Raw genomic sequence first — 12352 nt, forward strand, 5'->3', positions numbered from 1 at the left:
ATTATCGGTGTTACTGTACAGCTGTGTTTCACTTTAGTTTCATTGGTTAGTTAGGAAGGTGCTATGTTAGAGACACGGTTCTTGGAAAGCCACTTCCTGCGTTCAGGTTTCCACACGCACACATCGGTGCATAAGTCAAGCTGCTTAATCATCAACTTTCTTTGTTGACTGACTAATATTGTCTTACTGTGAAATTAAACGGGTTAGAAAGGTGCAGCAGAAGGTGCTTCATTGAAAACATTTCCAGATTAAATAATTGTATCATGTTTGTGATCCGGTCTGAGATGTGCCAAGAACAAAGTCGGAGTGTTTTGTCTTTACTTCCCAGACACATTGGACGGAGATGGCACGCAATCTTTTAACAGAATTTAGAGTTGTTTCATCTCTGTGAGTTTTTCTATGTCTCTGTGTTGTTGTTCTCATGAATAATAAATTATAGTCGTGAATATGCTCCCAGTTCAAAACAAATCCCCCTTTTTTCCCCTGCTGCACATGAAGTTGACAAATTTTACATCAAGCAGAATCATGAATTACATCACAGATTGCTATATAAAGTATCATCGGTGCTGCAGGGTATTAGAAGGTGCCTTTGTAGGGTTTTGATGTAAACAAACTAAATTGTATTTGCATTCATGGTTAGTAGTGTGCTATAAATGAATTAGCTATGCTACTGCTTTACTGCTTTCTCTGATGTCCACCAACATGCAGTCTTTCTACGACTTTGGGAAACTTTACTCTAGGGCTGGGCGATATGGCCTAAAATCAATATCATGATATATTGAGGATTTCTCCTTGATAGCGATAAATGGACGATAACTACAGGTATGCTCAAAAACTAAAGTTGTCCACTAGATGGGGCTGTCTCGTGTGTTACATTGAGTCATGTTGTCATGTGACTCGAGGTGGTACAGCTTCTTGAAGGGACATGAATGTCGCCAACTCACACATTTTTACATTTTTTTATTACCAAATTCATTGTCATGGGAAAAATGAAATTGTTTAGTCAGAAATTTTGATTATGATAAATTTTAGAACGGCCCCCCCATCTGAATTCGAGTGGTGTTTTGTTATTGGTCTCCCTGGGCTGCCAACTTTCCGTGGTGGAGGGGTTTGAGTGTCTCACCCATGGTCATGAGCTTTGGGTAGTGACCGAAAGAACGAGATCGCTGAAACAAGCGGCCGAAATGAGTTTTCTCCGAAGAGTGGCTGGGCTTTCCCTTAGAGATAGGGTGAGAAACTCGGTCATCTGGGAGGGGCTCGGAGTAGACTCGCTGCTCCTCCACGTCGAGAGGAGCCAGTTGAGGTGGCTCAGGCATTTGGTCAGGATGTCTCCTGGACGCCTCCCTGGTGAGGTTTTCCGGGCACGTCCAACCGGGAGGAGACCTAAAAGTAGACCCAGGACACGGTGGAGGGACTATGTCTCTCACCTGGCCAGGGAACGCCTTGTGATTCCCCCGGAGGAGCTGGCCCAAGTGGCTGGGGAGAGGTAAGTCTGGGCCTCTCGCCTTATGCTACTGCCCCCGTGACCCGACTCCGGATAAGCGGATGAAAATGGATGGATGGATGGATGGATAAATTTTAGAATTATTGCCCAACCCTACTTTACTCTGATTCTGAAAGATAAGCAGGGCTGTGCCTGGTTAATACCTTGAGGGGAGACTGCTGTGGTAGAGTGGTCATCGTCCAACTAGAACATTGTAGATATTTAGTCCCAATTCTTTGTGTGCAAAAGGAAGACAAACATCTCACACAGAGATCTAATTACATAATAGATCTAATTTTTAGTTGGAAACTTTGGGAGATAAAGAGATAAAGACCTCTTCAAATGGTCCAGAACGCAGCGGCGCATCTGGTTTTCAATCAGCCAAAAAGAGCACACGTCACCCCTCTGTTCATTGAGCTCCACTGGCTACCGCTAGCTGCTCACATCAAATTCTAATTGCTAACACTAGCATACAAAGTCCGAGATGGTACAGCTCCCATCTACCTGAATCCTCTTGCAAAGGCTTACGTCTCGGCCCGGCCGCTCCGGTCATCACAGGATCGTCGGCTAGCAGTGCCTACACCACGCTCAGGACAATCCAGACTCTTCTCATGCATCGTTCCACAAATGTGGAATGACCTACCAAGCACTACCAGAACAGGGGCTTCCTTTTCAATTTTCAAGAAACTCCTGAAGATCCTGCTCTTCAGAGAGCATCTTCTTAACTAGCACCTTCCCTGCACCCGTCCCCCTTCTCTACTGTCCACTCCTTATTCCCTACTCTCCATGACTGATGTCAAGTTGTTGTTGTTATTGTTATTGTTAGCCTCAAGGGCAATATGCCGATTATCACTTGTAAGTCGCTTTGGACAAAAGCGTCTGCTAAATACATAAACATAAAATATTTGAAGTGTGAGTTCTAGGAATTAAAGATGCAACTTAGGATGGGTTTACTCGGACCACGTTGTAAAAACCACCTGTTCTCTAAACGGACATGGAATACAGAAGGGACTTGTGTCACTGCTCTTACAAGATGTGCTGTAGTCAGTGGGAGCTGCCTGGGTCAGCCATGATGGGATGTTGGATTCAGTCAGTTTTTTTTTTTTTTGGAAGGGAGTAGGTGGAATCTGTCAGCTATTACAGACACACACACACTTTTATGATGACTTTCTTCTTCACATAAAAATTCATAAACCCCAATCCTTTAACCATTATACCCACACAAGTCATGAAGTACACTCGAGACTGTTGCAATTATGGTTCTTCTTACACACGCCTGCTGATGTATCTGCAGCTTGCTGGCAGTTGGCCAATAAAAAGGTTAATTGCAGTGTGGAAAGAGGAGGCTATCAGGCCGCCATCAGACCCTGGAATGATGGCGCAGGCTGGGGTGGGGTGGGTGTGACCTCTCAGATGTAATGACAGAATGAGTCACGGATGGTCGGTGTGGCGAGGAGCAAAGCTGACATATACCAGGGATTGGTTGCTGGGGGATGTGCTGCTTATTCTTCTAAAGGACACACCCCTACATTCACACGTCAGCACAATAGCAGTGAAGCATCTTTCTCTTTTTTTGTAATGTTCACGTGCACGCAAAACCTCAAGTAAAGACTTGAAAATATTCCATCCTAGAGAAATGGTCAAAGCAGTGAATATATTCATCTCGTATGTCAAAGCTCATGCTGCTCTGGAGCAGTGCAGGTATTTCAGGTTAGGTTGCAGTAGCGATACATCTCAGACCCGAACTTAGAGATACATTCTGAACTTTGGTATTCACACATACAGTACAGGCCAAACATTTGGACACCCCTTCTCATTCGATGTGTTTTTCTTTATCTTCATGACCATGACCATTTACAAAGGGGCCAACAAGTGCTAAACACCTCTGGGAACTCCTTCAAGACTGTTGGAAAACCATTTCAGGTGACTACCTCTTGAAGCTCATCAGGAGTGTGCAAAGCAGTAATCAGAGCAAAGGGTGGCTATTTTGAAGAAAAAAGAATGTAAAACATGTTTTCAGTTATTTCACCTTTTTTGGTTAAGTACATAACTCCACATGTGTTCATTCATGGTTTTGATGCCTTCAGGGAGAATCTCCCAATGGTCTACCATGGGCATGAAAATAAAGGAAACACATTGAATGAGAAGGTGTGTCCAGACTTTTGGGCTGTAGTGTATGAATAAACAGAATTAATTAAGTCTGATCAAATCAGATGAAAAAAAATTACCTGCAAAAGATTTAAGGAAAAGGAGCTTTAAATTAAAGCTGCAGGAATAAGTGCACTGGGGGTGAATGGAGACGCAACCAAGATGGCCGCCGGCCACTACGGCCAGTCCACAAGGCATCTACGTATATGATTTTGTGTCTTCCCCTACATTACAGGTGGAATATGGAACACACACACCAAAGAGACATCTAGTGTGTGGATGTTGCGACAATAGAACAAGGTTTCCAGCAGCCAGGAGACTAGGTTTGCTGCCGATACGTGACATTTTCTATTTGGATCCATCTGTTGTAGGCTTCACCTAAACTCACTAGATCATTTACGGTCTCTCCTCTTCTGAGAAGGACAACAGCATCTTCTGGGCTCAGAAGCAGCTACTTGATTTGCAGAGTCCACCATTTTACACAGGCTGTGCTGAGCGGACTGTTTGGCAACCCACAACCGTGCTCTCTATTGGCTAAAAGATGTACACATAAATCCAGTGGCGTGCCCCTCAAAATAAACATTTGATTATTTTTACATAATATAACAGTGCATAGTTTCCTGGCACTAGGGAAAATACATACATTTCAGGGCAGTTTTAGACCATATCACCGTGACTGTCGCTAGTTTATAAAAACATTACGGTAAATGTTGGTACCTGGGGAGCAGAAAGCATGCAACCTCTGTCTGACTCCTCAGACTTTGATGGTCTTTCAGTTAATTCCATCAAGAGAATGCAATGCTGATGCAAGTCTTTTGATGCTGTACTTTCCGGATCTGCTCACGGTACTGCACTTGCCGCTGACATCATCATACTACGGTACCACGGCTTGGCCAAAATATATTGCATCTTTTTTCCAATTCTGTTCTTTCACATAGGTTTTGGAAAAAAATTATAATTTAATTAAACATTGCGTCTAATATGGCATCCTCCAAAGATGCTAGACCTGCGCCGTATGTGCTTTAGACCCGATTTTTATGGTTATATGTTACAAAACCGCCAATATTTTTCAATGACTGGACATCATTTTATTCATTTTCAACAATATTTTGATGGACATTTCCAGAGATTATTGGTTAAAAACTAGGGGTGTAAGAAAATATCGATATGGCAATATATCGTGATATTTTTTTCCTGCAATATTATATCGATATTCAAAAGCCGTGTATTGAATTTTTGGAAGGATTTACTTGCAAACATTTGTGTACTTTCTTTTCTTTTGGTGCAGTTCGCCGACTACTAGTTAGCAGCAGTGTGCAATGGGTTTTGTTTCTACCATTGAAATGTAAATCCCTCTTATGGTTCAGATACCTCATGTTAAACATGTTACGTATCAGTTTGGACTGTTTATTCAATAAATTCTGTCTAAAATATTGCTAATATCATCTGATTTAATGTATCGCAATATATCGTGATATCGTATCGTCTCCTCTGTATTGTGATATGTATCGTATTGCCAGAATTTTACCAACACACATCCCTAGTAAAATCTACACATTGTGGAGGTATTATTTAAAAAAATTGCTTTTTATTAAATTATTCCATATTCAACCGTTAACCATTAATATATAAAGGGATTGTCAGATTATTAATAGAACCACCAAATGGTTCCCGAGCATGGTTGTGTCTGCAACTCAGCGCTCCCCCAGGGGATGGGTCAAAAGCAGAGAACATATTTCACACACACCTGTGTGTGTGACAACTAGTGGGACTTTTAACTTTAACACTTGGGATTTTAATGTTTCACTTTAAATAAGCTAAGTTGAGATGCTAACAAGCTCTTAATTTAATTATTTATGTCAAGCAAAGAGCAGAATAAAATTAGTCAGGAGGACATTTGTTATTATTTAATTTGCCCATCTTTGAAGTCGGCCTTGTGTGCATCTCTGCCTTGTCTCTCTCATTTGCTCTTGCTTTGTCAACCAGTCTGTGTTTGAGCTTGTGTGTGCACAGTCAGACACTGTGGAAACACAAGAAGGCTCAGATGAAAGGGAAGGGGAGTGTGGCCTGGTGCTGCACAATCTTATGTATTTAGTTTGTGCCATCCTGCAAGGGAAAGGGAGGGAGAGAGAGAGAAATGATAGGGCAGAGAGCGCAGAGCGGCATGCAGCAGTGGTAGCCGAGACACAGAGCGAGTAATGAGAAATCCCATCCTAACTGTCTGCTCTTCTCCCACGCAGCCATTGCCCCCTCCCTCCCTCCAGCACGCTTTCAACTCGGCTCTCTTTAAGAATCGCTTGAGGTGAGCCCCACCTCGCCTCTGCTTAACAGGGAAGTCCCCAAATAGGAAGACCGAGAATTCATTCCAGTTTTCTTTGTTTGTCCCCAATTATCTTGGAGTCTCTTTGTTTTGTTTCCTTTCTGACCTCCTAATAAATTAATGAGTCATTATTTTTGTTGCAGACTTTCATTCTTTCTTTAACAGGCTCCTCCTACTTTTCTTCTTTGGCTGCTCCGACATAAAAGACAACAATATCCACCAACCACATTGCTTTGATGACACGCTTCACTGAGATCTCATTTTCCCTCCCCACAGAAGTAGAAAAAGAGGAGTAAACCGGGCACGGCGCTCTTCATGTGTCATGTGTGTCACCTTATATTCAAGCATGCTCATCCTTTGATAGAGTCGGACGCTCTCTGGAGGATTTAGGGGTGTCTGCAGATTCTTTAATCCCCTTTTTTGATGTATTTTAATCCGTTTCTGACTGGGGGCGATGTAACCTCTGGGACAAGCTGGCTGTAAATGTAAATGAGAAAAATGATTTCATTGCTTTAGCATGGATAGCCTTTTGTTGTAGCGTTCCAAACACGTTGGTTCTGAGTCAGGATATTAGGGTTATCTCTTTAAAACATCTAGATGTTTGTTGGCTCTTATGTGTTGAAATAAAAAATTTTATGATACTTCTGTAGTTTTCTGGACATTTCCTTTCATCTTTTTTAATTTTAATTAGGGATGCACCGATGGATCGGCATTTGATCCCAATCGGCCGATAGCGCCCCTATCGGTTTTGATCGGAGTTTTCAAAATAGATCAAAGCAGACCGATCAGGTAGGGTTGTCACGGTAACCGGTGTAGCGGTAAACCCCGGTAAAAAAAAGTTGACAATAATTATAACCGTCTTGTTTAAAAAAAAAAAAAGATATTATCTCGGTGGATTACCGTGGCTGCGGTGTAGGCGCTGTGACCCTTACCAGCCACCGTATCATCTGCTGAAGTTGCAGGACCGGCGGCACATGTGCGCTTTGCTGTTTACAACCAAAACTTTCTTGAAGCTAAAGCTGAAATAATGGCCAAAGGAGGAGACGGCAGCGTTCAGGACATTTTTTATCCCTCAAAGAAGACAAAGTCGGAAGTACGGGCATGTTTTGGATATTTGAAGAATGCTGAAGGGCAGTTTATAGAAGACGGCTATCCTGTTTGCAGCACGTGCAGAAAAAGTGCCTGTGAAAGGCAGCAACTCTTCAAATCTCATGACACATCTGCGTGACCATCACCCACAACTCTACAGTCAATGCAAGGCAAGCTAGCATTAGCGTTTTAGCTAAAATGCGTGATCCGAGGATTTGGGTTGAGGGAGAATGCAACGAGTTGCTACATAAAGCAGCCGCAGCGCCGCTACCTGCATATAAACCGTGTCGCGGACACCCCCATGTTTAAATGACGCTATGCATTACGGAGCTCCCAGGGGCAGATAAGAGTTGGTCTCTCTCCAAGAATAATTATGAATTTAACAATGATTACTGCCTGATGACATTTTCCCACATCTGCAAAGCTCACTGGAAGGACACAAACCAAGGACAATATTTTCCTGATATAGGGTTTATTACTCAAGTAAGGGTAAAAAAGTATCTGATTAGAAGGCTACTTGAGTACTGAGTATCATCTGATCTAATATTTTTGAAATGGTGACATCAAACACAAAAAATAAGAAGTAATGGGCAAATATTGGTATTTTAAAGACTAAAGGGGAAATATGTAAACAAATAAACAACATAATTACAAAATAACAAATTTTAGGCAAAATTTAGACACAAACTGAGGACAACATTTCCTGACATACAGGGTTTATTTAGTTGTGTGAAAATGTAGCACGTTTAAAAAAAATACCGCGACAATACCGAAAACCGTGGTAATTTTGGTCACAATAACCGTGAGGTTAGATTTCCACACCGTGACAACCCTAATACAGACCATTTTAGATTAGGTTACATTTCCTTTATTCCCAGATTATGTAGTTTGTAGCACTCATTATAATGTTGTAGAAAATTTCTGGCCAATCCACGTGATCAGTATCGGTGATCGGTATCTGTGATCAGCGTTCTTTGATATCGGTATCAGTGATCGGCAGCAAAAAACCTGATCGTTGCATCCCTAATTTTAATTGTTTTGGGTTGTAAAGATTCCCTGAATGTCTTATGTTTGTGATGTTGAAGTCAGATGCTGCTTTAGTTAGCATCGTTCTGATCTGAGATGAGAGTTTTTGTTTACCTGTGCTCATGGATGTGCACAGATCGATGTTGGACATGAAGCTCTGTGTAACCTAATGCTATCTTTTCTGATGACCTGAGGTGAACGCAGTTGTTTTGTTTTTGAGGACAGATGTTCTGATGTTTGTACTCCTCATCTCTGGCACCAGAAATCCAACGTTGTCTCGTTGCTCTTCATGCTGACGCTAGTCCATATCAAGCCAAGAGTTTTTGAGGGACAAGTGTTGAGGGTCAAGTCTCAAGTATATGGGATTTGAGATGTGTACTCTACAAAAGTACAAAGTATCATGTATCAGGTCTTTGAAGGCCAATTTAAATCAAGTCTCTCAACTTCATCCTGGGAGCTCAGATCAGATCGCCTCCCTCTGGAGGTTCTTTACACATGTCCCACTGGGAGGGACTTGCTGGAGGGATTAAACATCCCCTGTGGGCCAGCAGCACCTTGGGATCTCACTTAGTAAGCTGGAGAATCACTAGAGAGAGAGTGTGGGCCTCTGTCATCTCAACAACATGGATGAATAGCAGAAAATAAATGAATGAACTTAGGGTGAAAATTAGAGACCTGTGATGCAAAACTACCATAGCTTAGATTACAAGATTTATTCACATCGACAGAGGTTTATCAGCTATGCATGAGGCCCAAACAGCAGCCAAACATCTAGTGTGCACACACTCACTCTGTATTTTTTGCAGCGACCTGCTCTTTTGATGCTGCTCAGGTTAAAGTAGACATTCTCCTGGCTTTGACCATGTGAAGGCCATCTGATGCAGGCATTTGCAGTCTTAAACGTAGCTCCAGTGAGCAAAGTCTGGAAAATGTCAGAGGTGATGGTGATAGTCAGAGCCCGTGCCACAAGTTGACTGCACAAACTGAAGAATAACTGGAGTTGAAAAATTGTATCGTCAGACCCACTTTATCTTCAAAAACCCAACGCACCAAGTCTTTTTATGCATCGAGACACCAGCTGGAGCTGAGAAGCGCTTCAATCTGACAAAAAAAGCAACTTAGCACCAACAGTCATCTAGAGACCAAAAATGAAAACCATAGTTTAGTTATTGTTCCGCAAACTTTGGAATGACTCTGAGGGTTAGGGTTAGATGGACCAATCACTAATTCACTAAACAGAAAAGCTCAGACTTTAAAAGAAAACAAATGAAAAATTATAATAATAAAACATCTAGATAAAAAAAATCCATATTAAATAATTTGCTCTAGTTATAACCCCGCCTACCCACCCATAAGCACGCACACACACACACACACACACACACACACACACACACACACACACACCAGGGACTGAGGTGTCTGGAGACCAGAGATAGGCCTATCTCCATCAGCCTCTCCACCTACCCAGAGGACATAATCAGTCAGAATACTCGTTAAATGGAAGCTGCCATCTTACTCCATCCTGACAGACTCCAAGCAGATACTTTTCTCCTACCTCCATCCTCCAGAGGGGAGTAAGCAAAAGGATGGATTTTCCCCTAAAGATCCATCCTAAACCAAGATTCCCTCACATGGTATCTTCACAGCTGTTCTCTTTGTACTCCTCCCACTGTCTCCTACAGCCTCTTTACAACCAAAACACAAAAAGATTTTCAGCTTTATTTTATTACTTGATCTTCACAGATAAAAACTTCAGGTTTGATGACAAAATCTGATCATTTAAGTTTATGGTTGCTATCGTCAATTTTTTTCTGTTTCATCAAACATCACTACCACAGTGTTTCAGGTGTGGCACAGATAAAAAAACACAGCATCTGATCTGATCCGGGTCTTGGTTCAGGCCAAACGACTAGGGGAGCGACAGCTGTTCAACGTGTGATCAGAATCAGGCCATTTTCTGCTCTTATGGCTCACTGGGCGAGCGGCAGATCAGATAGTGAGAAATTCAGACAGCTAAACATTACAACATGTGCTTGGCTAAAAACAGTTCTTGTGATCCATACTCTGGGGGTGAAAAAATTCTGGTGCGTCTGTTTGAAGAATTAGAAGTGAGCCACATCAGAGGAAGGCTTCAGACGACAGGATTTGGAGTCTTATTCCCAGATAATTGAACATCTCTCCTCTGATTGGCTAACAGCAACGCAACTTTGCCACTGGCTCCATTTGCTCTGCAACGTTGATGTTTTATCTTCACAAAAAGCACAAGCCTAAAGGAGTTCTGCCGTGTGGTGTAATTGCTAATGCTAATGGTTAGCTTCTACTAGTTGGGACGTTCTCAGCTGTTTCCTGGACACCTTCCCCGTCACGAGTCAAGATGGGTGAGGCCATGAATGTTAAGTGACAGTGTGACGTAGATCTGTCGGGCTTTTCTGAACCCTAACCCTAATGCAGCAGATACGTGTAGGAGACTATTTTCATGTTCAGCTTGCATGAAAAACTCAGAGTGACCGATTATAATCAGAAATAATTATAATGTTTTTGTTTTCAGTGAACCACACCTTTAATAATGTTCTCTTGCTAAATAGAAACACCACTTTGTGTTTTGGTACAAAAGTTTTAATTAATTACAATCTGTCACGGTTTGCCTCTGCAGTAACCCATTTGCAGGAATAAAGATCCTTTATCCAGAGTTCAAAAAGGATTTAATAAACAAAACTTCCTCCACTGACTGTGGGAACCAAAAACCAAAACCAAACTCAATCCATACAAGTACAACTCAGCAAAGACAATTCCACACTGATGACTGGGAGCAGTGGCCTGAAATAGGGTGAGGGCAATCAAGATGATGTGGTTCAGCTGCAGCACTCCAGGAGGTTCACAGGGAAGGGGAGGATTCCTGAGAGGAGCTGCAGCTGACCTGAACAAAAACAACAGAGAAAAAGTTAAACACAAACACAAAAAGGGGCGAATCATAACATAACCCCCCTCACAAAGTCCGGCTCCCAGACGGACGTCTCGGATGGGTGGGGTGTTCCCGGTGAAACTGATCGATCAGATCACGGCTGAGGATGTGGTGTTCTGGGACCCATTGCCTGTCCGCCGGGCCGTAACCCACCCAGTCCACGAGGTATTGGACGCCCCTGCCCACTCTCCTCGAGGCCAAGAGCTTATTCACGCTGTAGACAGGACCACCATCCACAATGCGGGGAGCTGGACGGACCGCAGGTGGCGTCTGCAGGGGACAGAGTTTCTCAGGCTTCAGCTTGCTCACATGGAACACAGGGTGGACTCTCAGTGCCCGAGGGAGCTCCAACCTGACGGCTACTGGGTTGATGACCTTGGTGATGGGGAAGGGTCCGATGAATCAGGGCCGCATCTTCCTGGCACCCCCCTTCAGTGGCAGATCAGCCGAAGAGAGCCAAACCCTGTCACCCACCTTGTACTCCGGAGCAGCAGACCTCCGGCGGTTAGCCACGGAGGTGAACCGTTCCTGGTTCCGAACAGGTCGGGAACGGTACTCAGTCCATGTACGACGGCAGTGCCTCACGAATGCTGCAGGACTGGAGGTGGAAGCCGACCTCTCCTGATGGGGGAAGAGAGGCGGTTGGTACCCGTAGGCAGCCTGGAAGGGGGAGAAGCCAGTAGAATTAACCAGGGTGTTGTGCGAATACTCAGCCCAGGGGAGTTGAGAGGACCAAGTCTGGGGGTTCTTCAGGCACATAGCACGCAGGGTGGTCTCCAGATCCTGGTTAAAGCGCTCTACTTGACCATTTGTCTGAGGGTGGAAACCAGAGCTCAGACTGACCGTTATTCCAAGGAGTCTGCAGAACTCCTTCCAAAAAGCTGCAACAAACTGGGGTCCTCGATCCGAGGTGATGTTCTCCGGAAGTCCGTGCAGCCGAAAAATATGCCGCACCACCACCTCCGCCAGTTGCTGAGCCGATGGCAATCTCTGCAGGGGTATAGCATGCACCATCTTTGAGAACCTGTCCACTACAGTCAGGATCACAGTCTTACCCTTAGAGTTGGGTAGTCCAGTGATGAAGTCCATTGCAATGTGGGACCAAGGTCTGGAGGGAACAGGTAGAGGTTGCAGGAGTCCAGCCGGAGGAGTTCTGGGTGACTTGACGCTGGCACACACTGGGCAAGAGGAGACAAAAGCTCGAACGTCAGACAACACCGTAGGCCACCAGAACCGCTGCGCTACCAGGAAGGCAGTCCTGGTTACCCCAGGATGGCAGGCCAGGCGTGATGAATGCCCCCATTTCAACACCGCCGGGCGA

General features: G+C 43.8%; 1 protein-coding gene across 10 annotated transcripts in view; it reads left to right on the forward strand.

Annotated features, from left to right (window-relative positions):
• The window catches only part of neo1a (neogenin 1a), a 230457-nt gene that overhangs the window by 81903 nt on the left and 136202 nt on the right, over positions 1 to 12352 (forward strand). The gene's annotated exons all lie outside the window — the stretch shown is intronic.

The sequence above is a fragment of the Nothobranchius furzeri genome, chromosome 9 (assembly GCF_043380555.1).
Source record: "Nothobranchius furzeri strain GRZ-AD chromosome 9, NfurGRZ-RIMD1, whole genome shotgun sequence".
NCBI classification, from domain to species: domain Eukaryota; kingdom Metazoa; phylum Chordata; class Actinopteri; order Cyprinodontiformes; family Nothobranchiidae; genus Nothobranchius; species Nothobranchius furzeri.